At 37.9% G+C, this 25,616-nt stretch overlaps 2 long non-coding RNA genes and 2 pseudogenes across 5 annotated transcripts; 2 read left to right on the top strand and 2 right to left on the bottom strand.

The window, feature by feature from the left end:
• Nucleotides 1–918: 918 nt before the first annotated feature.
• Nucleotides 919–3,207, bottom strand: LOC131695873 (queuosine 5'-phosphate N-glycosylase/hydrolase-like; annotated as a pseudogene).
• A 1,707-nt stretch (nucleotides 3,208–4,914) lies between these two features.
• LOC131677827 (uncharacterized) lies at nucleotides 4,915–5,814 on the top strand. The gene is made up of 3 exons (XR_009303433.1): nucleotides 4,915–5,053; nucleotides 5,191–5,293; nucleotides 5,366–5,814. It is a non-coding gene; the product is annotated as an uncharacterized LOC131677827 (long non-coding RNA).
• LOC131695862 (DEAD-box helicase Dbp80-like) lies at nucleotides 5,815–7,754 on the top strand (annotated as a pseudogene).
• Nucleotides 7,755–10,359: 2,605 nt separating this feature from the next.
• On the bottom strand, nucleotides 10,360–24,796 carry LOC131677826 (uncharacterized). Of its 4 annotated transcripts, none has more exons than XR_009303432.1 (6): nucleotides 24,470–24,796; nucleotides 24,127–24,373; nucleotides 19,175–24,066; nucleotides 18,923–19,092; nucleotides 11,135–11,435; nucleotides 10,360–11,079 (listed from the first exon to the last, which is right to left on the bottom strand). It is a non-coding gene; the product is annotated as an uncharacterized LOC131677826 (long non-coding RNA). The 4 variants fall into 4 exon arrangements; XR_009303431.1 differs by having other exon boundaries at nucleotides 24,131–24,373; nucleotides 24,470–24,795; XR_009303430.1 differs by having other exon boundaries at nucleotides 18,923–19,107; nucleotides 19,175–24,373.
• Between the last annotated feature and the right edge of the window lie 820 nt (nucleotides 24,797–25,616).

Here is a 25,616-nt window from a genome sequence, read left to right as displayed (position 1 = left end):
ATCTCTATCACTTGAAATACATGTGATTTGACAGCTCGCAGTTTTCAGTAGCAGTTTGATCACTGGCACTTCGAAAGTGCGGAGTCCAGGTTGGTGGGAAGTGCGCAATACGCCGTGTTTATTTGTTGGCCTTCAATACGCCCTGCATTACCGACCCTTTGATTTTTATTATTGTTTTTGCGCCTGATGACAACAGCCTCTCGTCGAAACAGAAATGCTGTTAAGCCCGCCTGTTATCTCAATGGGCAGGTATTAAAGCTGGATTTCTTCGTTAAAATAATTGTTAATGTGATTACATTCCACTATCATATGTATCAGAAGACGTTTCTCGAAACATAATAATTGGTCATTCGATTCAAAGTGCATCTGCTACACAAGATATGATTGATTCCAAAGGCGCCTCCGGTATTTTTGTGCGGGATAAGTTTACTACAAGGCAGCTGCTGAAAATATACACGTTTTCCAATATTAAAGCGATTTCGCGAATCAGACGGCTGTAAAAAAGCTAACTAAAATACCATTCTGCTACAACCAGTGCGCATTGAATTGATTAAAGCAATTGCCTTATATTTCATACACAATGATTATGCTTATGACAGTGCCCAAACAGCATAGAAAGATCGGAAGTGGGCAGACTCAAATCAAATACACGGAATTTAGCAAAACATTTTCGCCAGTCCGTCAATAAAACAAAGTACTAAAACTGCAGATTTTACGAGTGGTACGTTATCTTCCGTAAGATGGGTTGCACCTAAGGTGCAAGATTACATGTTTTCGATACAAATAGATTAATTGGACGTTTCCGATGCAAATAAATTTAATTTTTTTTCTATGTTTAGAATAAGTGTAGAAATTTAATTATTTGTGCAATCCGTTTCATTGTAAGATAGCCTGTCCAAATTCTGGAACTGGTTTACCTATTCATGATGTGATACTCTATCAAACATGCATCGTAAACACCATGAAGTGTACTTATCCAAATATTGAGATAAGTTAAATCTCGCATCGTTAGCTTCATGTTAAAGTATTGTTCTCTGACTTGAATAGTAAAATTTACGTTCGGTTATCAAAACAGCATTAACTACATAGTGGTGTCTTGGATTGTACTCCGTGCGCTTGAAATATTTGTTTTTAGGAAAAACCTCTCATATTTCCAACTTGCTATATAGTTACATATATACACCCCAGATTTCTTCTGGTATTTGCTAAAACCTATTCGTAATGTAACTTTTTTTCTTTAAAGATTATAATCGCAACTATATATTGAGTGAGTATCCCATATAACATGTTACAATTATGCGATTGTGGGCAGTACAGTGTATCCTTGAATATGTTGATAGAAATAAAATGTAGGCCTCGGGCCCCTATTTTCACAGTCACGTCACCCAGTGACTAGAACATTTTGTTCTAGTCACTTGGTGACGTGACTGTGATCTAAGGCCCGGTATAGAAACTACAATTGGTTGGCCGTAATAAAGTTGCAACCATGTCTTGTGTTGAGAGTCAAAACATTATGAGCAGTTTTATTTATTACACTTGAAGGGAATCTACTCCAACTCAATAGCATGTTTACGCCTGTAATCTCTCAGAAAGTGATCTAACAAAACCACATTCACGTGTTCAACCGAAATATAGTTTGCTCGTCCAGCACCAACTCTTTAAAGCGTTCCACAATGTAGATTGAAGCTCCTCTAATTTCCATTTCAGGACAAGCATTCGGTAGAATTTCATCCGTCTTCAGCGTTTGCAAAACTTTGTCCGTTTATTTAATGGATTGAAGTGAACTAACACCTGAGGAACTCGCTAGTCGACAAACATCGCAACGCGATCGATATTGTGGAAGGGTCCGAGACCTGCCCCTCGCAAACGTTCCCATAAATCTCCGATCCATATCTGGGCTCTTTCATAGATCAATATGCGTTGACCAATATATGTAGCCTCATATTGGAAACAAGATAATTCTCTTACGACTAACTTTAAAAGGTCGACGACGGAATTCGAACAAACTTTGACGTAGTTTTCAAATATTTCACCGTAAAACTTTTCAAACTTCGCGAAGGCATTGCACCCTTTCTTGCAAAAATGAAGCCTTTGTGTTACAATCATCCCATCAGAGAATGTGTCCAAGTTCTTCTAACGTTATTTTTGAACAGTACGTAGGATTGGTTAATATCAGCCCCGTGAAAACTGTTTGTTGCCTGAAGCTGCCACCAAGTGCCAGTAGCGCTAACTACGCTTCAAATGTTCAAGGTCTGTTCACATGAACTGTACGACACTGTTTAAAAGTTGGATTCAAAACAAGTAATTAATAACAATATATGAGAAATCATCGCTTTCTCTTTCATCGTTGTTCCTCCACAAAATCCGAATGCTTTTATCACCTCAGTACCAGTTAAGCACATTAAAATGACGTTTGTTTGTATTCGATAAGATTCATTTCGAGTTAACAACATTGGCTCCTAGTGATGTGAACGTTGCTTAAAGCGCGTTCGCTGTCATTTTTGGCAACTATCCGAGCCAGGAAGCCAGCTTATGTTGGCTTCACTCATTTTTCAAAGAAACGTCAAAACATTCACCCTCTTGGTTAATATCGATTTCTTTGACGTCACGATCAACTGCCGCACGAAGAGAAGTAACCGGTTTGACCTTCGATTTTTCACTTTGTGGCATGGCTGGGTGTCCAGAAGCAAAAATTTTGGGCATCGATCAGAAATATCCAGTTTACTGCTTTTAAATCTGTTGGTTTTGGGTGGTATTCATGCTGGGACTACTTATTCACGTCAATTATCTTCGTTCGAATGCCATTTATAACCTATAATGCAAAATTTATCAACTCCGACGATATTTACCGCTGATCATCACTAACCTCTGTCACCAAATTCTCAATTATAGTTTCGTCAACCCTTAAAAAAGCGGCGTTATTCACAATAAATTCACCAGATGCTTTACAAATTTATTAAACTGGAAAACCGTAGCAGCAGTCCAGAAACAAAACAAGTCTTATCATAGAGCCGTAAGAAGAATTGCTTCTCCATAAAGGGCTGCTGTCACAGGCCTTAGCAGCATAACCGGTTTTCAAAGGTCGGTAAAGAAGGGCCGCATAATGAACAAACATCTGAAACAGTCGTATTGCACATTTTACCCATTTTTGAATCCGAAACAAACTTTTTCAAGGATATGAATGCTTACAATGATGCATTCACTCATTATGTTTATTTTGGCTTTAAACTTAGGTTTCCAGTTACAGTCGAAAAAAACTAGGAATTGAAAGCATTTATAAAATTTTCAATGTTGATTTTCTCGATTGCATCAAATTGGAGTAACGCCCTTCTGAAATGTTGTCCTAGATATGTTGACTACTGTCAAAGTCCGTATATCTCCATAGCGAATGACAGGAGTGACACCCTCCTGAAGAAAACACAAGATTGGTAATTTTTTGTATTTTTTTCATCGCAACCTGTCAAAATTTCGTAGTTTAGAAATTCAATATTTCGAATTTGAATGGTAAGTTTAAAAATATTACTGGAAGTGTGATTGTTTCTAGTTTTAAACAATTAAATTTAAATAATTAATATTATTTGCAGCACACCCGAACAAAGCAAATAAGCTCAACTAATCTTGTCTCAACATCCTGGATCTGGCAATCAGCCAACCAACATTAAATCGATACAACCGCAGCAGTACCAACTACTCCAAATCCAGCAACAGCCAACAACCCCTCAAAAAAGGACCACATAGCAATTACTGCTCAAACGAACAACAGGAGTTTACGAATGATGGACACATCGGAAAACATTTCATCGGCACATTCTGCCTTAAAACTTGTCTGCCACTATTTTCACCAGCGGTTGCCTTCCTGATTTAGAGAAATCGGATTCAAGCACAAACGTCATATTCCAGCCTTGGTTCCTACTATAGACACTCATAGTAATTAGGCAATCCATGAGACGTTTCTGATCAGCTGATTATTTCTTGTTTACTTATTCTGACGTTACTCCGAGGGGTGCGACGTCCGACAATATCGTTGACTCGATCCAACATCAAACGAATCGGACTAACAAAGTTATTTGTCGGACGAGTTTTTCTGTTCGCAGGAGTAGACTTGTTGACAGAACCCACCGCTGAATTGTCAAACAAACGTCTAATGGATTGCCTAATAGACCAGCGAAGGTACTTTTATCGAGCCAAACAAACTGTCAAAATTCGGAGCCAAACGAGCATGACGTCATACAATGCAAATAAGCAGAACAAGTATTGCGATTTTATATAAAAAAATTATTTTGTTATTCACAGTAGGTTTCACTTTTCATGTTCGTGTTAGTATTTTACAATGTTATTTAGAAAGATATTTATTGTGTTCTATATAACTGAATAAAAAGCATTTTACTTATATTTTTTTTCATCAAATTTGTATTTTTTTTAAAGAAATTGGATTTTGTTTGCTTTTCTTAATTTCTTGTTGCTCAGTATCAAACGTATAACTTCTCTTTTGATTCACATATTGAACCACTTGAAAAATTATTTTAATAAAAAAAGGTGATCGAATACAGTCGAGCACGTTCGAGCTTGCACATTTTTGGGTGATGCCAGTTTAACGCGCTTGTTTTTTTAGTTGCCAGTTTTGCGGTTTTTACATCCGCGAGTCTATTACTATGAGTGTTTATAGTTCCTACCAGTTCCTTGCATGAAAATATCACTGCCTCCACAGTACTCGTGATTCCATTCCAGCAGCAGCAAGCAATCACTATTCGAGTGCTTATCGCCAACATTTCACAGCAAGCTCAGCAGCAGAACCACCTTCAACCACAACATCAGAAAATTAAGATTTCTTCCAGACCATGACCATCATCCTAAAGGTCGGTAGCAATAACGTTCAACCGACGGTACAACCTGGTCAGCAACCGCAATTAGTGCAATAGATCCAAGCCAAATGTAGAAGACCATTGACCAACTGCAAAAAAGATAGCAACAACACATTCAAACACTAGCAGCAGCATACTATACTGTACCATGCGGTGTGCAGGACTTTTTTTTATTCAGTTGGTGCGGCAAGGTGAGACATTTTTATTACCTTTTTTATTTCGAAAGGATCAGTACCGTGTTAAGTACATTGTAATGTAATACCCTATTCTTCTTTAAAAAGCTCGAGTTCACTCATTTACGGATATTTTTTTATTATGATTTTTTCAGATCGAACACCAACAACATGGTAATCACCCAGCAAGAGAACGCAGTGATAATGGGCCAACAGAAAACACAACATCAAGATGCTCGGAAAGGACTTTCTCTTTCGGTATGTATTTACCAGTAGCATCCTTCCTCCAAACATTCCTTTGCATATCTAGATGTCCTTATCAATTCACAGAACAAACATAATGGCACGTCATGTTCAATCGGCTAACCGTTTGGAATAAGCGCTCATCATTGGTTTCATGGCAGGGAAGTGAGCAGGCAAAAGAAGGCATCGTTTTTCCCGCAAGGTCGCTCTGGTCAAAATTTCAGCGGATTGCAAGGAATAAACCACCCGAGGGACAGTACCCGTGCTGATTCAGGACGATTTCCCATACTTTGTACCTTGCTATTGAATTTTAATACCCGATCGAAACGACGGCAAGCGCTGCCGATAACTGGGTCAAAAAGACGACGGATCAAGAAATTTCTGCACACGGTGTTTTTTTGTTATAACCTATTTTTGAAGCGATCATTGGGATGGGATTTGAATTTTTCTTTTCAATACAAATAGGTTAGCGAACTGAGTACATATCACCAAGGATAAGGATTCAGAACCGGCGGCTGGCAGTCCAGAGAAAGAGAATGCGGAAAAACCTAGTCCACCGGCAGTAGAACCAAAGCTGCACCTGATGTTTGGAGTTCGGTAGCTACGGAAATTCTGACTCTAGCAGATCCTGAAGAAAAACAAGCTGCTTCCTACGCGGAAGATGCAGAGGCATTCAAGTAAGTCGAAATCTGCAGAAAATTTTAATTAGGACATAAGGAACATTGACAGCCTCTCTTTGTTTACTTTCTCTTTTGATTATGACGTCACTATAACACTGCACTAATTTTCCAGTACATAGCCTATGGTTTTTACTAAAATATTAGGTAAATAGTTGAGTACTGAATATTGAAACGACCGAGTAACAAACAGAAGAGAAAGACCCCAAAGAGAGTCTCATTGTTGCTTACGTTCTATTCTAAATTTTCTCCCGAAATGTTTAGTATCAGCTTTAAAATTATCCGTGACTAATCTTTTAGCCCGGCGGATGCAAGTTTGCTAATGAAAGATGTTCGCTAATGTCTAGTAGAATCAAAGCTGGATCTGAAGGTGCAGCGGAAGGATTCTTCTTCGCCGGTTGGTTGGTTAAAACTTTCGAAGCTTTGCACGTGAAGCCGGAATTACTTCAGGGAGTCTATGCGATGGGTTTCAACGCCCCTTCCAAGATTCAGGAGATGGCTCTACCTACTCTGTTGGCCGGTCCGCCACGGAATATAATCGCCCAGAGTCAGTCGGGAACAGGAAAAACCGCTGCCTTCGTGCTGGCAATGCTCGGTTGAGTCCATCAGTTAAAAAACTATCTGCAGGTGATTTGCCTTTCCCCCACGTATGAGCTGGCAATTCAGAAGGGGGAAGTAGCTGCCAAAATGGCAAAGTTTTGTCCGGAAATCAAACTTCCTTACGCCGTTCGCGGTGAGGAGACTGTCAAAGGGGCGAAGCTGACTAATCATATCATCATCGGAACACCCGGCAAGCTAATGGACTGGGGTATAAAGTTCAGGACGTACGACCTAGTTTTCCCTTTTTGTACTGGACGAGGCGGGTGTTATGGTCGGTGTTCTTCTTGGCCACGTACGAGCGCGAGGTGATGGAGTTTGCCGAGTACATCGTACCCAATCCGATCGTCATTCGGCAGGCGCGGGAGCAAGAATCACTCGATAACATCAAACAGTACTACGTCAAGTTCCGCAACCAGGACGAGAAATTGTGTGATTACCGTCGGACAAGCGATCATTTTCTGTCATATGATGTATAGGTTAGTTGTAAACTCCAAGTAAACTTATTTTCAGAACTGTTAATCGATCAAAACAAGTACGCAAAACGGCCGGTTGGTTGACCGGCAGGATGTCCCAGGATGGTCACTCGGTAGCGGTACTGTCCGGTGATCTAACGGTGGAGCAACAGTAGGAACGAACATTTTATCCAGGGGTAAGTTCCACCACTTGATTCTGGCTACAGCACCAGGTTACGGAGAGATTCTTTCGTCTTAGGTATCGACGTCGAACAGGTGACCATTGTCGTCAACTTCGACCTGCCGATGGATTAGCAGGGACGAGCCGATTGCGAAACGTATCTACATCGAATTAGACGCACCGGTAGATTCGGTAAGTGTGACTCATTCTTGTGATCCTATAGATTGTATTTCTTCCCACTTCTTTAACAGAACGGAATCACCATCAACCTAGTGGGCAGTGATCGAAGCATGATGATTTGCAGATCAATCGAAAAACACTTCCGGAAAAAGATTCAGTTGCTAGACGCGGAGAACTCGGACGAAATTGAAAAGATCGCACTGTAAAGTGTTTTCGACCAGCTACTGGTGAAAGGCGTAGGAGCTTTTTTGGGTCATACTTGTTTTGATTCTGAATTTATAATTTTATTATATTTTTTAATTTTTTTTTCTTCCTTGACCTGACATAAGGTATACAAATGTAACCAACAGGGTATCGTAAGCTAATAAATTTACAATTACAATTTATCTCTACCCAGTTCTATCCAAACATTTGAAAAGGGCCTAACTGCAAAATGTAACAAATTGAAATTTCATGGTTTTCCATTAACAAATATCTACCCGAGCACGTACATAACGCAACATTTGATTATGAAGAATTTTGATAGCGATTTTACAACAATTTATAAAAGGGCCTAATTGATTTTTATGACCGAACTGATTATGAAAGGACCTAACTGATTGAAAAGTAGCAATACACTCGTTTTAAATGGATTATAACGTATTATTGTATTATGACTGATTGTAAAAGGCTTATAACATCTTTTCCATAATTTACATACAGGGTCAATCTGACCATCAAATTAGAATTCAGTTAATTCGTCTAACTTTCGGTGTAATATCAGACTTGAACAGCATTTTTTGTGTGAGGTATTCTGCCGCTAGAAGCAAAACTGTCCCATGTGCCATGGGAATCCCTATACACATGGGACAATTATGCTTCTTGCGGCAGTAATACAAGTAGTAGCAATATGCGCAATTCCTTAAACCTCTCTAGTGATTCATGCAATAAGAATTACCACGAATTACTTATGGCAATAAATTTGAATTACGATTCTCACAATTGTTATACCAAAAATAGGTTTGTATCCGTACTGATTATTGGTAGCATTCCCTGAGACTTCCAGAACCTTTAGTAGTAGCCATTGTTATCATAATCGATTTTTAACGTCAGTCAAAGTTTAAAGCCTAGGGTTTGGTTTGACCTGAAACCGATTGAGTCGGAGCCGGTTGTTATATTTGCGTTATATTTCCGGATTCCGAAACGTGTTTCGAAAGGTAGTTTCCCCGAAACTTGTGAAAGCGGTAAAGGCGGCCAAGGCAATCAGATTTGCTTCTTAATGATCAAACGCCGACTTAGAGTTACGATTCGGACAATTACAATAGATTTGGTTTGAGCGAATTTCGATCATTTCCCTGGGTCTTCTAGAACCGGTAGAAGCAGCCAATTTAGATAGAAAATGGCCAGCCAATGATTTAAATTTCCGATTGCAGGAATCGTGCTGTCTAAATTGATCAGACTGAACTTCCCCGAGACATCCGGAACCGTCACAAATAAGCATTATGATTAATCATGCTCGAAATATGATTCACGCTGAGTACGTCACTTCCCTGAGAGCTTCATGAATGGCAAATAGGTTTACAATTGTTACCGATTTCATACACATCCGTGATGAATTAATAAAATACATCATTTAAAACATTTAAATGACAACAGAAATATAAAAAAGAAATAAACAACAGCTGATGTCGTTTTCCAGTTATCAAAAGCGACATCTAACAGCAAACACACAGACTAGTTTTCGCGAGCAAATGTCAAAATTCCGCACGGAAGAAGGAAAAATATTTCGCGACCTCATTTCGACACAGATCTTTCATTAGGGCCTAAGTCGCAATGTACTCAAATGGAGAAAAATCAGTTTCAATATTCGACGAAGGTTTTCTAAATGTAGTTTTTATTGTAGGTATAAATTACTTTATGACCGTGTTTTTTCGGAAGCATTTTTCGTTAAACCTTATGACAATATAACAAAGAATTTAATTCCTATGTGCTTTTAGTGGGTAGAAACAAAAAAAATGCTTACGTACAATTTGCATCCCAGTCGTGATTTCGCCCTTCAGCAACCACCATTTGCGGAAGGGCTAAACCATGTACATAATTTTCAGAAGGGCGTGGTAAATGGGCTAAACTGACTCTGTCTTGCTGGGTAGGGCTGGGTAAATGGGCGAGCTTGACAGTATACTTTTTAATAGGGCTCAGCAAATGGGCGCATAGAAACCCAATGTAAAAGAAAGGGCGCGTGAATCTTTTCTTCAAATTTCATGAAAATATCGAAATATTCGAATGTTTATGTGCAACAACTATCGAGTAGACATGATCATAGTAGATATTGCTTATCATTTATATAACAGAATCGCCGTTTATTCTTTTATTTGTGAATAATGACCGTACGCCCGCTTCTGTCTAAAAATGTAAGTTTGGCCTTTATAGTCCATATGAGAAGAAGGGCCTAAGTCGAAATCTCGAAGAAAATGCATGTTTCGCCGTTTTGTTTTCTTTAATTATACATCGAACTAAAAACCATTTTAACTAATTTTCACCTCAATCTTGTAGTATTTTTGTTGCATAATGTCGTAATAGCGAAAACGCAATTTGTTTACATTTGCGATTTAAGCCCTAATGAAAAATCTATGTCGATTTCGCAAGAGGTGCATACTAAGCTATAAGCGGGTACTACTAGAGTAGAAATATTGACAGTAAATATATTCCCAGTAAATTTTGTAGAGCTCAATCGGCCCGATTATCAGGCCGATGATCGGGCCGACTAAGCCCGATAACGGGCCGATCAGAGCAGTATATCGGGTTTATATCCTGCAATTTTGCACCATTTGTATAAACCGCGTCAACCTTCGAATATGCCAACCGCATCGACGTAATCGGACCGACGTGAGCCCGATGTAGAACTATAGAAAATCGGGCGACCGTCGTGCTCATTAATTTCGTTTTCTTCTTCTTATTTTAAACGTTTGGTTTTTCTTTTTTCAAATAAAAGCAAAAACAGCAATATTTTTTTGCTTTAAAATTTTTATTAGCGCCAGGACGTTATATTTCTTGTTAAACAACGTTAGCTTTAGTGGCGGATATTCCATCAGAGGCGGTTGAAACTCCGGAACAATTCTCGTAATCTGTGGCAAAGGAGCGGAATCAATTCTACTTAATTTTGCCGGTTTGCTCGATTCAATCATGCTAAATGGAACCGTCGCATTCAATGTTGCCGGTGTCGAGAAAGACATCCACATTTAATCGTGCCGGTCGGGGCGCTACGCGTTCCACTTTCGGAGTGTTCATCACCAGGCTCGAGGCTTTACTACATAATTTCTTCGTCTGCAGCTGCTGATTCGCCGACCCTCGACACGGGGGCGAAGCCGTGTATGTAATTTCCCGAGCTTGCTTTGTACCAGCTTCGCCTGAATCAACCTCCGATAGTTCCTTACATGGTTTCTTAATCCAATCGGCATCCAGTTCTGTCGAAGGCGCAATCACACTATTTTCCGCATCAATCTCATCCTCGTGTCTATGTGTTCGGATCATCTTCAGATGAGGTTCCGCCGGAATGAGCAACGCTCCCTCCCGTTCCACCTTGTGTCAGCCTGAAACACGGACTCCACCACATATGAAATTGACCCGGCTTCGAGTACAGGCTAGTCATCGATTGACTCTTATTTAACGGCGATTGCGTTTTGTCGTGGTACTTTACCAATCGGTTAACCAATCCTCCTCTCCGTGTAAATCCTGCAAAATTAAACGAATTAGAACCTATAAAGGACGTGCAGACTTGCGAACTCACTTAGGATCACTCAATCGATCCACACTGGACCCGGACGTCATTCAGCTGCTTCTAAAATTTGTCCTGCTATTTTGCAACGGAGAGGTAGGCTTCTTTTCCCAACTCCAACCTGTCCTACCGGACTACCGTAAAGATTCCCCCGGATACCGCTGCTGTCCAGCTGTGTCGACTCTGCCATCGGACTACTCAGCTTTCTGCTCAAATTTCCACTGCTCAGTTCCCCTCGGGCACCGCCGCTGCCAGCGATCCCTCCACTAGCAAAGGCGAACGACGTGTATCGGCTGCCGTTGTGGTTCATTTCCTGCAAAGAAAAAAAAAGTTTGGTAATTGGAGGTCCAAGAATCAGAAATGTAAATACACCACACAAACTAAACACGAAATAATTATGCAACCATAAGATTATTAGTGGTTCAATTGGACCTCAAGCTCCGGAGTAACACTTGCATTTTTCGACCACTACCAATCGTCCTATAGCTCGGTGCTGGTCGTATCCTTCCGAGTTTTGTACAATTTCCATAATGCAAGGATATAAAAAGACGACGGTTTGTGCTATTCAAGGAAGTCAGATTGCCAGGTGATACAGACTATTACTATACTGAAAGTTTTTCTATCCGACAAAGTTTATCGTTACCATTAATTTGAAATATTTAGACGATCGCAAAACTTTGAAACTCGGGAAGCATTTGGACTCGAACGAGTTTGCATGACACTGGTTTCTGGGCAGGTTAATGTGTCTGGATTAGTGTCCAGGGTGGACTATCATGGAGATCAGGTGTAAACAATACTATCAAAAAAGTCCTGAATAAGTGTCACGAAAACAAATAAATTACCGAATGCCATGATCAAGTTCAACACCTGAAAAAAAAACGAATCTGTGAATAAATTTGAATAGATTATACGAATAATACGGTGCACTGTTTTGGCTGTTTATCTAAGGGATCAGATTGGATTGACCTAAATTATCGGGGTCTGATGGGGTGGTAGTCTGAGGGGACTGGTGGAGAGGGATCTGAGGGGGTTTAACGAGTTGGGGTTAGGACATGGCGGTGCGATATGTGGGGGAGTAACCCTTCACCACACACTCCAGTTAAAATCCAGAGTACATTTTTCTCGAGAGTACTGGAGCAGCAGAGCTATAGTCTCGACAGGACTCCCAACAATACAATTGAAAACAAGACGGGAAATGTTACCCCCTAAACTGCTTAAGGCCAATTACAGTGGGCCGTGATTCTGAATGTGATATTCATTTTATGGTTCAGATATGTGCGAGCGTAGGGAGTTCGCGATTACGTGTATCATAGTGAAGGGTTTAGGCGTTTGTACATTAACGTTTTCGATCGCGTGTGAGTTTCTATGTCGCGTGTGCTAACGTGTATGTAACTTCGCGTGTATAAATTATATTTTATGACCGTGTGCCTTTCGCATATTCGCATGTGTTCTTGGATGATCGCGGACCGTGAATCAGATACGTAATTTTTGGTGTACGGCTCAGATGCAAGAAGAAAGTGAGTTTCCATATCACCAGAGTTCACTAGTGTCGCCATGGAACGTGTTGTCTAGTGGATATGAACTACCAAAAATAAAAGTCGCAAGGACAGAACATGCTTCGTAAAACCCGCTTCAAATGTATTAGAATGTAAAATTCTGATATAAACTTCAAGCATAAAAATCGAACTGAGGTTCTCCCCTGTAAGAGTCGGATTAAATAACCTTTAGTATAAAAACCGGAAAACTATAACCGATTCTTACAAAGTAGTTTTTTAGCCGACTTTTTATCTTGAACGTCGCGATATACGGATACTCCTGCATACGAATTATTTAATTTTAACCGGTTTTTAAACTGGAGGTTCATCCTTGTCGAGTTTTGCGGTTGACAACTTTTTTGGCGTTTCTTATGCTGAAGGATCTCAGTCCGATTCCTACGCTTGAAGTTTATTTCTGATCTTTACATTCTAATAGCGGGTTTAATGAAACATTTTCTGTCCTTGTGAGTTTTATTTTCCGTTGTTCATATGGGCGTTATTTTTTGCATGTAACTAAATGTGTGAAGTTAAGGGACCCACGTAGACCGAAATTTGAGATTTTTTGAACCTAGCATCCCCCTCCCCCTAGTAGACTCAGTAGACTTTTGCCAACCCCCTCCTCCTCTAAAGGCTATGTAGACTTTTCGATATTTTTATTTGTGGAAAATATGAAAATAGCAAGAAGCACATTATAACGTTCAAATAAAAATTTAAATTAGTAACAATTTAAGGAAATATAAAATCAAAATATTTTTCTCCACAATACAAGACTTGTATGTCGAATTTTATAAATTTCTTACAGTTTTGAGAAAGGTTTCCGTTTTAGTTTCACTATACTATAAGTTGGACTTATAAGAACACCGTGTAGTATGTAATTTAATACAAGTGTGAATTTAAAAGTGCTTTCAAATATTTGTATAGCGAAATACTTCTTTTCTAAGTAAGTCACACAAGAATGTTTCAAAAGATATATTGCTATAACTAATTAAAGTTTAGCTGAAATGCTACTTTTACCAACAGTGCGTGATTGCTAAGCTAGCAAGTACTTTTTGAGCATTAGTGGAGCGCAAAATGTGATAAACTTTAGATAACAATTTGAAATTGTACTGTCGATGTTAAGTATTATCTAGACTGAAATATTTAACTAAACATGCACGCAAAATTTCAATTTTCGTAGCAAATTTCAATATTTCTAAGAATGGGATAATCTGAATTGTCTTATTCGATTAAGGGGACGAAACTGTCCTAATCTTTCCGAAAATATTTATTTTTCTTATGTAATCAATAGTCATATCACCTAAGTAAGTATTATCGCTAAGTATTAAATCTTAACTCCGAATATTTATATAGTAGAATCGGATTGCACGGATTTGCGCCGGGTCAAAACGTAAAATTTAACGGGTGTTTCAAGATTTTGAAATTAGTGTAAACGATTGCAAAAGAAATTTCAAGCTGATTAACTCGAGTGAACGCTTTGTTGAAATAGTTTAACTACACAGCTTGAGTCACCAAAATTATTAAATTAAAAATTTAAAAAATCAGACCACCTATTGTCAAAAATCGGGCGTTTCTTGTTATCATGGTGGTTTTAATGCTTAACTTTGACCATTTTTGAACTTTGCTGGTTCATACGTTTAATGGTCCATGCGTGTCTGCTAGTGGTGTCTGAGATGATAATTCACGACTGGAGTTTACAGTCAAAACCTTCTACGGAGAGGAATTTTGGGAGATCGTCTTTAGAACTGTAATTTTGTGTTATTCCTAGATTTTTTTCATGAGATTAAAACTATATCTAAATATACGCAAGAAAGGTTGTTGCTTTGTCCAATTACATGGGTTTTGGGTTGAGTGGTTGCCTAAAGAGAAGTTACCTCAATAGTGTACTAGCTTCGAAGTGTCTGCATAAATGCATCTAGCTGAATCGACTAGTATGTTGAACACAATTCGCTTTAAATCCCATTAGTAATACGAAAATCACAAAAAAAATAAAGATCTACGCAGATTTTTGCAAATAGACCCCCCGTCTCCCCTCTCGTAGACAAACGTAGATTTTTGTCCACCCTATGAGTTCACGTTTATGAACGGCCGCTAAGTTGCTAGGACGGAGGATAAAGATTTCCGGACGAGACCGATTCATGCTCGCGCGAACACGGCCGTTTGTGTGTTCGCGTTTGTAACATCATAAATACTAACACGTTCATCTTATTACCGGGATATTCTCAAGTTTGCACGATCGCGAACGTAGATGTGCGTATATTATCGTGAAGGGCGTAAGCGTTCGTATGTTAATGTGTTTGTCGCATGTGCTCGCATGCATAAATTCTTTTTTTTTCGAGAGTTGTCCTATTGGAGCTGTAGAGCTAGACTCTCGTAAGGGCTCCCCGTCAAAATTACATGCTACAATTTGCAGACGAGACAGGCAATGTTACAGTTACAGTTTGTGGCGTGCGATCACATAGCAAATTGTGATTCAAACCGATACTCCGATGAAAGCAAAAAAGGTAAAAATTTCGCTAAAATGTCTCTCAAACAACTTAAATTTGCTGTTCTAGGTCACCGACGGCCAATTAAACTTTCGTTGACTACATTGACCACCATAGACGGTTCCGGAAGTGCCCGGGAAAAGCGGCCATCTTTCAAAATTTACGAACTCACACCAGTTTCCCGGAAATGATTAAGCCGATTTTCACAAACTTAGTCCCAAATGATAGCTATAATATCCCCATAGATGTCTATAAAATTTCGTACGGATCGCTTATATGGTTCCGGAAATATAGACTAAATCGTCCGGTCACATATGAAATTCCCATATAAGCCGGAACTCAAATTTTTTTTCAAAGGAATTCGTATTTTTGATGCCAAACATCTTTAAAATGCATGAAATCGACTTTTTGGGACGTTGCCGATTTCGCACCTTTTTTCAGTTCAATATTACCGTGGCTGTTGATGGTAAGTCTAGTTTACACTTGTATAACGATGGAGCTATTCCAACAGGGTTGCTATGATTAGGCAAATATGTGCCAAATCAATCAAGTCCGAAAAATTCTGAAAGTCTAAATTCCAAAGTTCTAACATCCTAATATTCTAGAATTCTAATATTGTACTATTCTTATACAGTGAAACCCGTTTTTATCAGCCCCTTGGTGAAATTTAGACTGGCAAAACGAGGACATTGACATGTGTTTCCAATCTGTATGTTACACATCCTTGATCTCACTTGAGTACTATTGCTCTACATTTTCATTATTTTCTCTACTCAGTAATCTCTAGCTAATTGAATGTTGTTCAAAAGTGAAAAAGGGAAAGGGGGTAAATATTAAACTTATTAAAAAAAGGGAAAAAAAATTCTGAAACCACAAAATTCTAAAATTCTAAAGAAATTAAGAACTAAAAACTAAAGTTCTAAAGTTGTAAAGTTCTAATATTCTGAAATTCTGAAATTCTAAAATTTGAAGATCTAAAAATTTAAAAATTCAACAAATTCTAAAATTTGAAAATTCTAAAATTCCAAATTTCTAAGATTCTAAAATTCTAAAATTCCAAAATTCCAAAATTCTAAAATTCTAAAATTCTAAAATTCTAAAATTCTAAAATTCTAAAATTCTAAAATTCTAAGATTCTAAGATTCTAAGATTCTAAAATTCTAAAATTCTAAAATTCTAAAATTCTAAAATTCTAATATTCTAAAATTCTAAAATTCTGAGATTCTAAAATTCAAAAATTCTAAAGCTCTAAAATTCTAAAACTCTAAAATTCTGAAATTCTAAAATTCTAAAATTCTGCAATTCTGCAATTCTGCAATTCTACAATTCTACAATTCTAAAATTCTAAAATTCTAAAATTCTAAAATTCTAAAATTCTAAAGTTCTAAAATTCTAAAATTCTAAAATTCCAAGATTCTAAAATTCTAAAATTCTAAAATTCTAAAATTCTAAAATTCTAAAATTCTAAAATTCTAAAATTCTAAAATTCTAAAATTCTAAAATTCTAAAATTCTAAAATTCTAAAATTCTAAAATTCTGAAATTCTAAAATTCTAAAATTCTAAAATTCTAAAATTCTAGAATTCTAAAATTCTAAAATTCTAAAATTCTGAAATTCTAAAATTCTAAAATTCTAAAATTCTAAAATTCTAAAATTCTAAAATTCTAAAATTCTAAAATTCTAAAATTCTAAAATTCTAAAATTCTAAGATTCTAAAATTCTAAAATTCTAAAATTCTAAAATTCTAAAATTCTAAAATTCTAAAATTCTAAAGTTCTAAAATTCTAAAATTCTAAAATTCTAAAATTCTAAAATTCTAAGATTCTAAAATTCTAAAATTCTAAAATTCTAAAATTCTAAAATTCTAAAATTCTAAAATTCTAAAATTCTAAAATTCTAAAATTCTAAGATTCTAAAATTCTAAAATTCTAAAATTCTAAGATACTAAGATTCTAAGATTCTAAAATTCCAAGATTCTAAAATTCTAAAGTTCTAAAATTCAAGAATTCTAAAATTCTAATTGGACTGACGATTCACGTACCTTTTATAAATCCGTACGACTATCAGATGAAGGTTTCAGTTCTCTGATGTGGCGACCTACTGCGTGTTGCGCAGTAGCTAAGCAATATCAGAGAACTAAAACGCCCAAGAAAACACAAAGACCCCTTCAGAAAAAAAATTGTATGGAGACATAATTTTTTTTTAAATATTTGTATCGGCCTTATGTCGAGGGTTTTTTACTGTTCAGGTATTTAATCCATCCTTGAAAACACCAGTAACCTAAACCAAACGGAACAAAAAAGCAGCTAAAATAAAAATAATAAAATAAAGAAATGAAGGCTCTAGGATAATAGGACCGAAATGTTCGATAACATTTCGTTGCAGTTCGGAAATTATCAAAAAGGATAATTTTCAAACTTTGAATCAAGGAATCCAGTCTTCCGACAGCATGAAGTAACAAGTTACTTTACGCTTGTCCGGACATGCCGTAGACTCAGGTGATTCGCATTTCTAATGCCAAAAGACACTGACTCCTACGGTAGCAGACAAAAAGTTAAGTCGCCGGTGAGCTCTAAGCTTGCATATATGATCCTCTTCCACGCTTTTCTAAACTTTCTCCCTTCAACTCCTTGCTCTCCCTTGAGTACTATGGTTCTAAATATTGAAAAATATACTTCACCTTCCAGTCCCTTGCTAATTGAATGCCGTAACAACTGTTGTTCCTACTAACCTTGCTCGTATGGTTATTGTACTCTCGAAAGTAAGGCTTTTGGCGAAGCTAGTTTAATGCGACTATGCCGCATAGCCGAGGTGGCCTTGTTACTTGTCATCGGAATCACAAGCAAACCTGTGATCTACTCGTTTGCCCGGTATACTCAAACATAGGGGCTATCCTAAGGACAGCACGCGAAGGAAACGATGTGGCATAGCCACATTAGGCAGCGACAATATTTTATTTTTTTCAATGAGTACTATTCTATTGTTACTAAATAAGACATTGTTAATACCTAATGTGGCTACGCCACATCGATTGTTTCTTCGTGTTAAACTAGGGATACTCCCTATGCTTGAGTATACCGGCCAAACGAGTGGATCACAGGTTTGCTTGCGATTCTGATGACAAGTAAAAAGGCCACGTCGTCCGTCGGATCCTTCGCGCTTCGGATCCTTGGACTATGCGACAGAGCCGCATTAAGCAAGCTTCGCCAAAACTCTTACTTTTGGGAGCACAATAATAGGTAGGTACAACTTATTTTTAAACTTTTTAATGAATTATTAAAATTTTCGCTTCCCCCTCTTTTTTATGAATCTTCAACTACACTAGCATATTCACGAAAGAAAAACATGCTTTCCACTTACAAGGGAAGAAGTACCTAAAGTAAACAATTACCTACTAAATCTTCTAAACTAGACAATTACCGAAAATAAACATGCAAATACGGCAAATACAGATGCACTCAAATGCATATGTAGATTCACTTGCAGAACATAGATGCAGGTACATATTGCGCACATACAGATATGCAAAACAAATTACACAATTCGTTCTCGTTTCTCAGTTGAACGTTCTGGCCATGTATAAAAATACATAATACGTAAATCTTAAAACATATACTAATATAGATTCGATCTTCGGTGGCACTTGAATGTGTATAATCAGCAAGTTCCGATGGCTGTACATAACCTCGTAAAACAAGCAAGCAAGGGCAATTGCAGATCACGGTTTTGTGCATAGACAAGCCTTAAGCAAGATGAATGACAAATAATTATAGCTACTTAACTTTTTTCCCGCATGGTGTCCTGTGGAATATCCTCCGATGATACGTTCGTTAGCTTCTCGAAAAATGTGAATTTATCCCGCTGATACTTTTGTTTTGCCATCCAGCGGTCTGTTTATGTACGCTTTAATGTAGTAAGGCTTAACAATAGCAAATGCAACTCCGCCCCGAATCTATAAAGTTGAAAACTGATAAGAGACTTAACTTGCTTTGCGATGATTGGAAAAACACTTATGAAATTACAAAGACAATTACCTTCGCAGTCTCCATCGAAACAAAAACGTATATTGTTGGTTTTGTGCAATATTTTACCAACTACAATGAATTTTCACACGCTGAAAAACTATTTTCTTTAGTCTTAGTGAAAAACGAGCGTACTTGGTGAAAAACGAGAAAAAAGACAAACACCCGAAGACCTGACCGAACTGAATCATGAATGCTACTTTGTATTTTTTGTTTATAATGAGGTTATGTAGAAATGAAGCGCATATTCGAAAGATGCATGAACGAGATGGCAAAGAAGCTCATCGTGCTATCTTTTTCGTTCTAATGGAGTAGATAGAACCATCAAAATTTTCGAGACCGATTCGCACGACAACAATTGCACTGGGTGACCAATTGGCGATTCTACGTTGAAACAGCTCACAGATAGCGCAGGAAGCAAAGTGTTGCTGATTTCATTCTGTTCTGTCATAGTGCATATATTTTCTGTAAACATTGGTAAAAAATAACTTTTAAACACCAAATCACCGAGCAATTTGTTGATAATTGTTTATGAAAATGAAGGAAAACCATCATTTTATAAGATGAAGAGTAAACATCTTGCGAAAAGAGTGTAAAACATGGTGATTTCTAATATTATTCACAAAGCTATATGTGTGCTGTTCCGAAATGTAATTTGTTGAGCACCGTAGCCGCCGCAACATCATTTCCCGTTCCTCTTAAGTTAAGCTAAACCTTTATGAGATGGTGTAAATTCATGAAACTCTCCAGATCACGTGAGGAAAAATATATCCGGCTAATAGGAGCTTTGTATCATACACAGCCGATCCTTCTCTCTGATAGTCTTCACTGAATCTCCTACGTAGTCCAAAATATGAAGGAGTTTGGCATTGGAACTGATTGGGTCTCGGTTTCGAGTTGGAACTCTATTTACAGAACGATTTTTTATAACCACAATAATACCCCGATTACATTTCGAAGAAATGTATGACCCAAATAGTTGCAAATGGCTGTTATTTCAGAATAGTTGCAAATAAATTTCTTACTCGTTTCATTCATATTTTGGCAGGGGTAAGCTTTTTCCGAAAAGAAAATGAAGTTTTAGTAGTAAGCTACGACTCACTTGCGGGTGAAAAAAGCAAACTGTATCACTTTGCCAGTTCATGAGCTGAATCATAGGTGTCGCATGACTAATTTTGGTTTTGCCGCAAATTGCCAATATATTAACGGTGTAAGGGTTCTAAAATATTGACGCTGTAGAATTTAATTGGTATTGATGTATTAAAACAGTCAATATTTTAATAGACCTTTCTCGTCGACCTAACCCGCCTAACCCCCTATTTCTTATTTTTTATCGAAAGATGTCATATTTTTATAAACCTTTCCGTTTAAATGAGGTTTCTAGCACATTTCCTGTTTTTTTATGATAATTTAAAAATTGCAAAATGCAAGAATGTTGAATATTTTTTTCATCAAATCAAGAATGGTGAGACGCGAAATATTCGTTTCGTCAGCACTGTTTTGTATTTTTTCTATTATTTTATCGGCAACACTGTAAATGAAGTGTGTGAGTCCTAATTAGGTTTTACACCAACCGACATAACCCCGCAAAATGAGCCGGATGAACTTCTTTTGACAATTCTCGGTGGTTTGTTTACATGGAAGTTACGTGAGTTCGAATGTAACAGATGAGCAACCGTTGCGCTCGCACTCACGCATCTGACAAAGTAAACAAACCACCGAGAATTGTCAAACATGAACTTCATTCATTATGAGTTCATTCGTGTCGTCATCTTGTAGAACTCAATTAGGTTTTACACCAACCGACATACCCCTACAGGAGCCCTTACACGAGCAATAAAAGTGTCATTACTAAGTAGTGTCATTACTGGAATTGTATGGGAATTCCATCATTACTCGCCTTACACGTTCATTAAAAGTGGCATTACTGCTCAGTAATGACATTACTAACGCCTCGTGTACGGGCCCCTTACAAAATGAGCTGGATGAACTTCGTTTGACAATTCTCGGTGGTTTGTTTACATGGAAGCTACGTGAGTTCGAATGTAATAGATGAGCACCCGTTGCAGTCGCACTCACGCAACTGAAAAGGTAAACAAACCACCGAGAATTGTCAAACATGAACTTTATTCATCATGAGTTAATTCGTGTCGTCATCTTGTAGAGCTTAATATCACATTCATTAATGAGCTGAGTGAACCTTGATCTGTCAAATGTTACTTTTTGTCAACAAAGTAATTTCCAACAAGCAAGGCAACCGGAAAACACCCAACTATGTAATGTTTTTTGACACGGAGTGGATGATTGGCGGTGCTGCAAAGATTCAGGTTGCGATGAACCGACAAAACTTAGCTAAGCGATCGATTAGACGCAAATTAGACGACACAAACATGCAAGCCTAACCTCAAAGAACGGAACTTTCGAACACGTTTCTATCTTAACCAGTAAGTTCAGTCGGAATTTTGGCTGGCTCTAACTCCGGTTCCAGTGTCAACCGATTCTAATTAAAATCATGTTTCAGTAGAGCCGGATACTAACTAGCCAGAATTGCTAGAGATACTCATCTGGGAGAAGAAAATTTTGATTTTCGCATATTAACACTTCATAGAGAAAATTAAACGCAAATTCACACTGGCTCCACTTTCGTTGGGAATTGAAACCGCGGGAGGTGTGATGACAACCAATCAAACGGAATTGTCGAATCCTATGTTCGAGAACGAGCAATCTCATGACAACAATCCACATTAACCACCATTGGGGCCAAGGGGTCTGTTGGTGACGGTACAACAAATAAACAAATAAACAATCATTTGGGATAGTTTCGTCTGTTGAGTATCCCAGCTGCTCTAATAATTGTTCCACAGATTGAGATCACATTCGATTTGACTTGATCTAAGCATAGCATCTAAGTAATAGATCCTGCGCAAGGAGAACATCTCGATTAAGAATAACAAATGTCGACTCAGTCAAGCTAATAACGATTGACTATGTTGAATCACTAGGAAAAGTACCATGCGGAGCAAGTGTGACATGACAATTGCTGGACGTAAATACGAAAAGGCTGAACCGAGTTGGTAGTCCGGTTATATCACGGTTGCATCAAGGTGACGCTTGTCTAGGTACATTGCAGCCCGATTCAGACGGTACATCAGCTTCCGTCAACGTCAACGAAACATCACCGTACCGTCAGGATAAGTTTTATACTTTTCTCTTGTGCCGGTTCACATGTGCCGTACATCAAAATGTTCCGTGGCATTGATGTTGTGTGGATGCTTCCATTTAACTGCATGTAACTAATCTTGACGTTCCGTTGCATTGATGGAAGCTGATGTATCGTCTGAATCGTCCTTTATTCTGCATTACAGACCGCTTTTTCGAACGAATGTGATTTGCATTCTGAAGAACGACAGCAAAATTAAACGGGAGCCTACATGGATTGAACCACATTTGTTCAAAAAAGAGATCCGTTGTAACGTAGAATAAAGCTGTATCACAGCTCTGTGGCTGTATTATGAATAATAAAATTAAGCTGAAGTATTTTATTTTTCTAGTATGCCCTACAGTAAATTGTATTTATGATTGAATGAAAATTGTAATACATAGATCACTATAGCTATTACATGCAATTACAGATTCGTGTTTTGCTTACGACTTTGAGTTCACAATATCTGATAAAAGCATACTAGAAATGTCTTAAAATTAACACAAAGATTTTTGCACCGCTAGGTGGCATATAAATATTGCTGACATGCGCATCTGATGCGTAAATCTACAAGAAATATTAATCTCATATTGATTTCATAACTAATGCACATATAACAATCATATGTAGTTGGCATATAAACACAGACTAACAGACATAACACTCAAAAACAAAGCTTCGCCCGCTTTAAGGTTCATTTTAAATATATTTATAGTTGGGACTGTGGCCACATTTGAAATTATGGCGCCACTGACATATGAACAAGCATATGGGGGATAGATCACTAGTGAAAAATTATTCCCAAACCTGAGGGATAACCCACCAGTAAATGAGTGTATGGGACTGTGAATAAAAGGTGGAGCTAGTGTTCTGGGAAAATTGTCGGATCGATGTTTTTTGAGGGAATTCCCTCATAGTGTTATGTCTGTTAGTCTGTGATATAAACGTTTGTATGCTTTGATACCGTTTATCCGTTTATATTTTAAATAAAAAATTAGTCGGATTTTTATCAGTATGTGCTCCATCTTAGCTGCCACTCTGGTGTCCAGTAAAGTTGCAGGAATTACAGCTGGTCCTAGCTAGTATTTCGACTACAGTGGCACAACCGATTCTAGTTTTAACCCTTAAAGGCGCAAAGCAATTTTTTTCAAATTTTCTGAAAATTGTCTGACAGATTTAATACGTTACTATGATAATTTTGAGATGGTTTTCGCAATGTTGTTTTAAAACAACATTGCGCATTTAAGGGTTAATCGGTTAGGTCACTGGAGCCGGAATACTAACTAGCCATAAGTCCGGATGGACTTACTGAGTGGCAACCTTACGTCTGACATTTCAGTGAAAACGGCCAAACTTAAAAAAGGGCACATATTTTCTTTTAGAATAAAGCACTTTCTATTCCGTTGATGGAAGCTGACCTATCGTATGAATCGCCCTTAAAGGTTAAACCAATTGTCAGCCTATTCCACGAAAAGATGCTGTATTACCGGCGCAATCAGCCCACATCGTCGAAATAAGGCGGTACAATCGCGCATCATAGCGATTTTCTTGGTAGAAACGTAAACCATCAGCTGTCGGAATAAATCCTGCGCTTTGTACTGTACGATCTCCTGGCACTGGTTGACCACTACAGCTGGTAAACGTTTATTGGTAATCTGGTAGTTGCAAAACACTGGGTCAGTTGCTTAAATCAGGAGTGCCCCTAGAAACATTTATCGCATTAGGATCATTTTCCTGGTTAGCTTTACATGACCGTCACGACCCACTAATGAATTCTCGATGTCAAATCCAATGTGACAGAAGGCTGTCGCATCCAACATTTGATGCAGGTTGCTTTTGCTAAGTTCAGGCATGAATGACGGTTTGTACTTATTCAGCATCTTTTTCAGGTCCATTTTCAAATATTCCGAAGATCATGTAGATGCTCGAATCCAAGACGGCTACGTCGAACTGCTCAACATTCGAGAGATGCTGTAGGTCTTTCAATAGGAATATCTCCCGGACGGCGGCTGGGGAATTTTCGATTTAAATGTTGACCAAACCAAAAATTCGCCATCAAAATACTTTCATATTCGTAACATTTAAATTGAAATTGATTGGCTCACCTGTACAGCATAATCCGTTTGAGTGCAACATACTTTTGAGTGTTGTTGGGTCCTTCACCTGGTAAACAACTCCGTAGTTCTCGCCAAACCTCTTGATACGCTGGTAATCGCCAATGTTGCGTATTGTAGATTTTGCGCCCGGAAAACTAGAAGCTGCAATTATCTCATACTTTATGTTGAGTGTCCAGTATAAAAACGGATAATCGAAATTGAAACGGATAGCAAAGATTCCGGAACAAAACGTTCATGATGACGAAGAAAATTATTTCGAGACAAGCATATAAAATGGTCCTAAGTGAAAATAAGAAACTATTTTGTTCTCGATTTTCTCTTTCGACTATTACATCATTGTAAAATTTTTTAGCATTCTTTCGGTATATAGAGTACTTGACAATCTGTAACTGTATTAGTGTGTTCAACGGTTTGTTTTCCTCCACCTGTCAAATATGGAGGAAAACAAATCGAAAATAACTTTTCGGTCGGATTATTTTCATGATGGATTATGGCCAACCGGAATTCTCACGAATAAGTTGTACAGCGACATAGAGTATTTCAACACCATTATAAATACTTTTTACGAGAGCTAATTCAAATGTTTAAATTGGCTGACAGTTTTATCACAGAGAACAGACATCCATGATCGAACAAAAATATTTAAAAAACGTGTGTAAACATTTGAATTAATATACTAAACACACTAGCGCCACCACATCAACCTATCCCAAGTATCCGTCAAATCGATTCCGGAACCGGTTCGAAATCCTGGATGGATTCTGCATGGAATCTAGCTCAAAGAAAACAACCGATTCCGACTCTATCGGTTGACGCATTTGAGCTGGAATTCATGCTGGAAGGCCGAATCGGTTCCGAACTAGTTTGACTGGGTAGAGGAATAACCGCTGTCAATTCTGTCGCACTCAGCCACAAAAAATGACGACAGTAGCGCACCTGGTTTAGATATCCAAACTACCTTCGAAACCGTTAGAGATTTTACACAAGTTGAATGCTGAAGATGGACGTCTGTTCTCTGTGGTTTTATATATGACAGCTGGAGGAAAACAAACCCCCAAGTAGTGTGAGTGAAATCATTTGCATAGAACTCTATATCGAAAGATTTTGATTTCGGCTAGCATATGCAAATGTTGTG

Source organism: Topomyia yanbarensis, chromosome 1 (genome assembly GCF_030247195.1).
Source record: "Topomyia yanbarensis strain Yona2022 chromosome 1, ASM3024719v1, whole genome shotgun sequence".
Lineage (NCBI taxonomy): Eukaryota > Metazoa > Arthropoda > Insecta > Diptera > Culicidae > Topomyia > Topomyia yanbarensis.
This window is presented reverse-complemented; position numbering and strand designations above follow the sequence as displayed.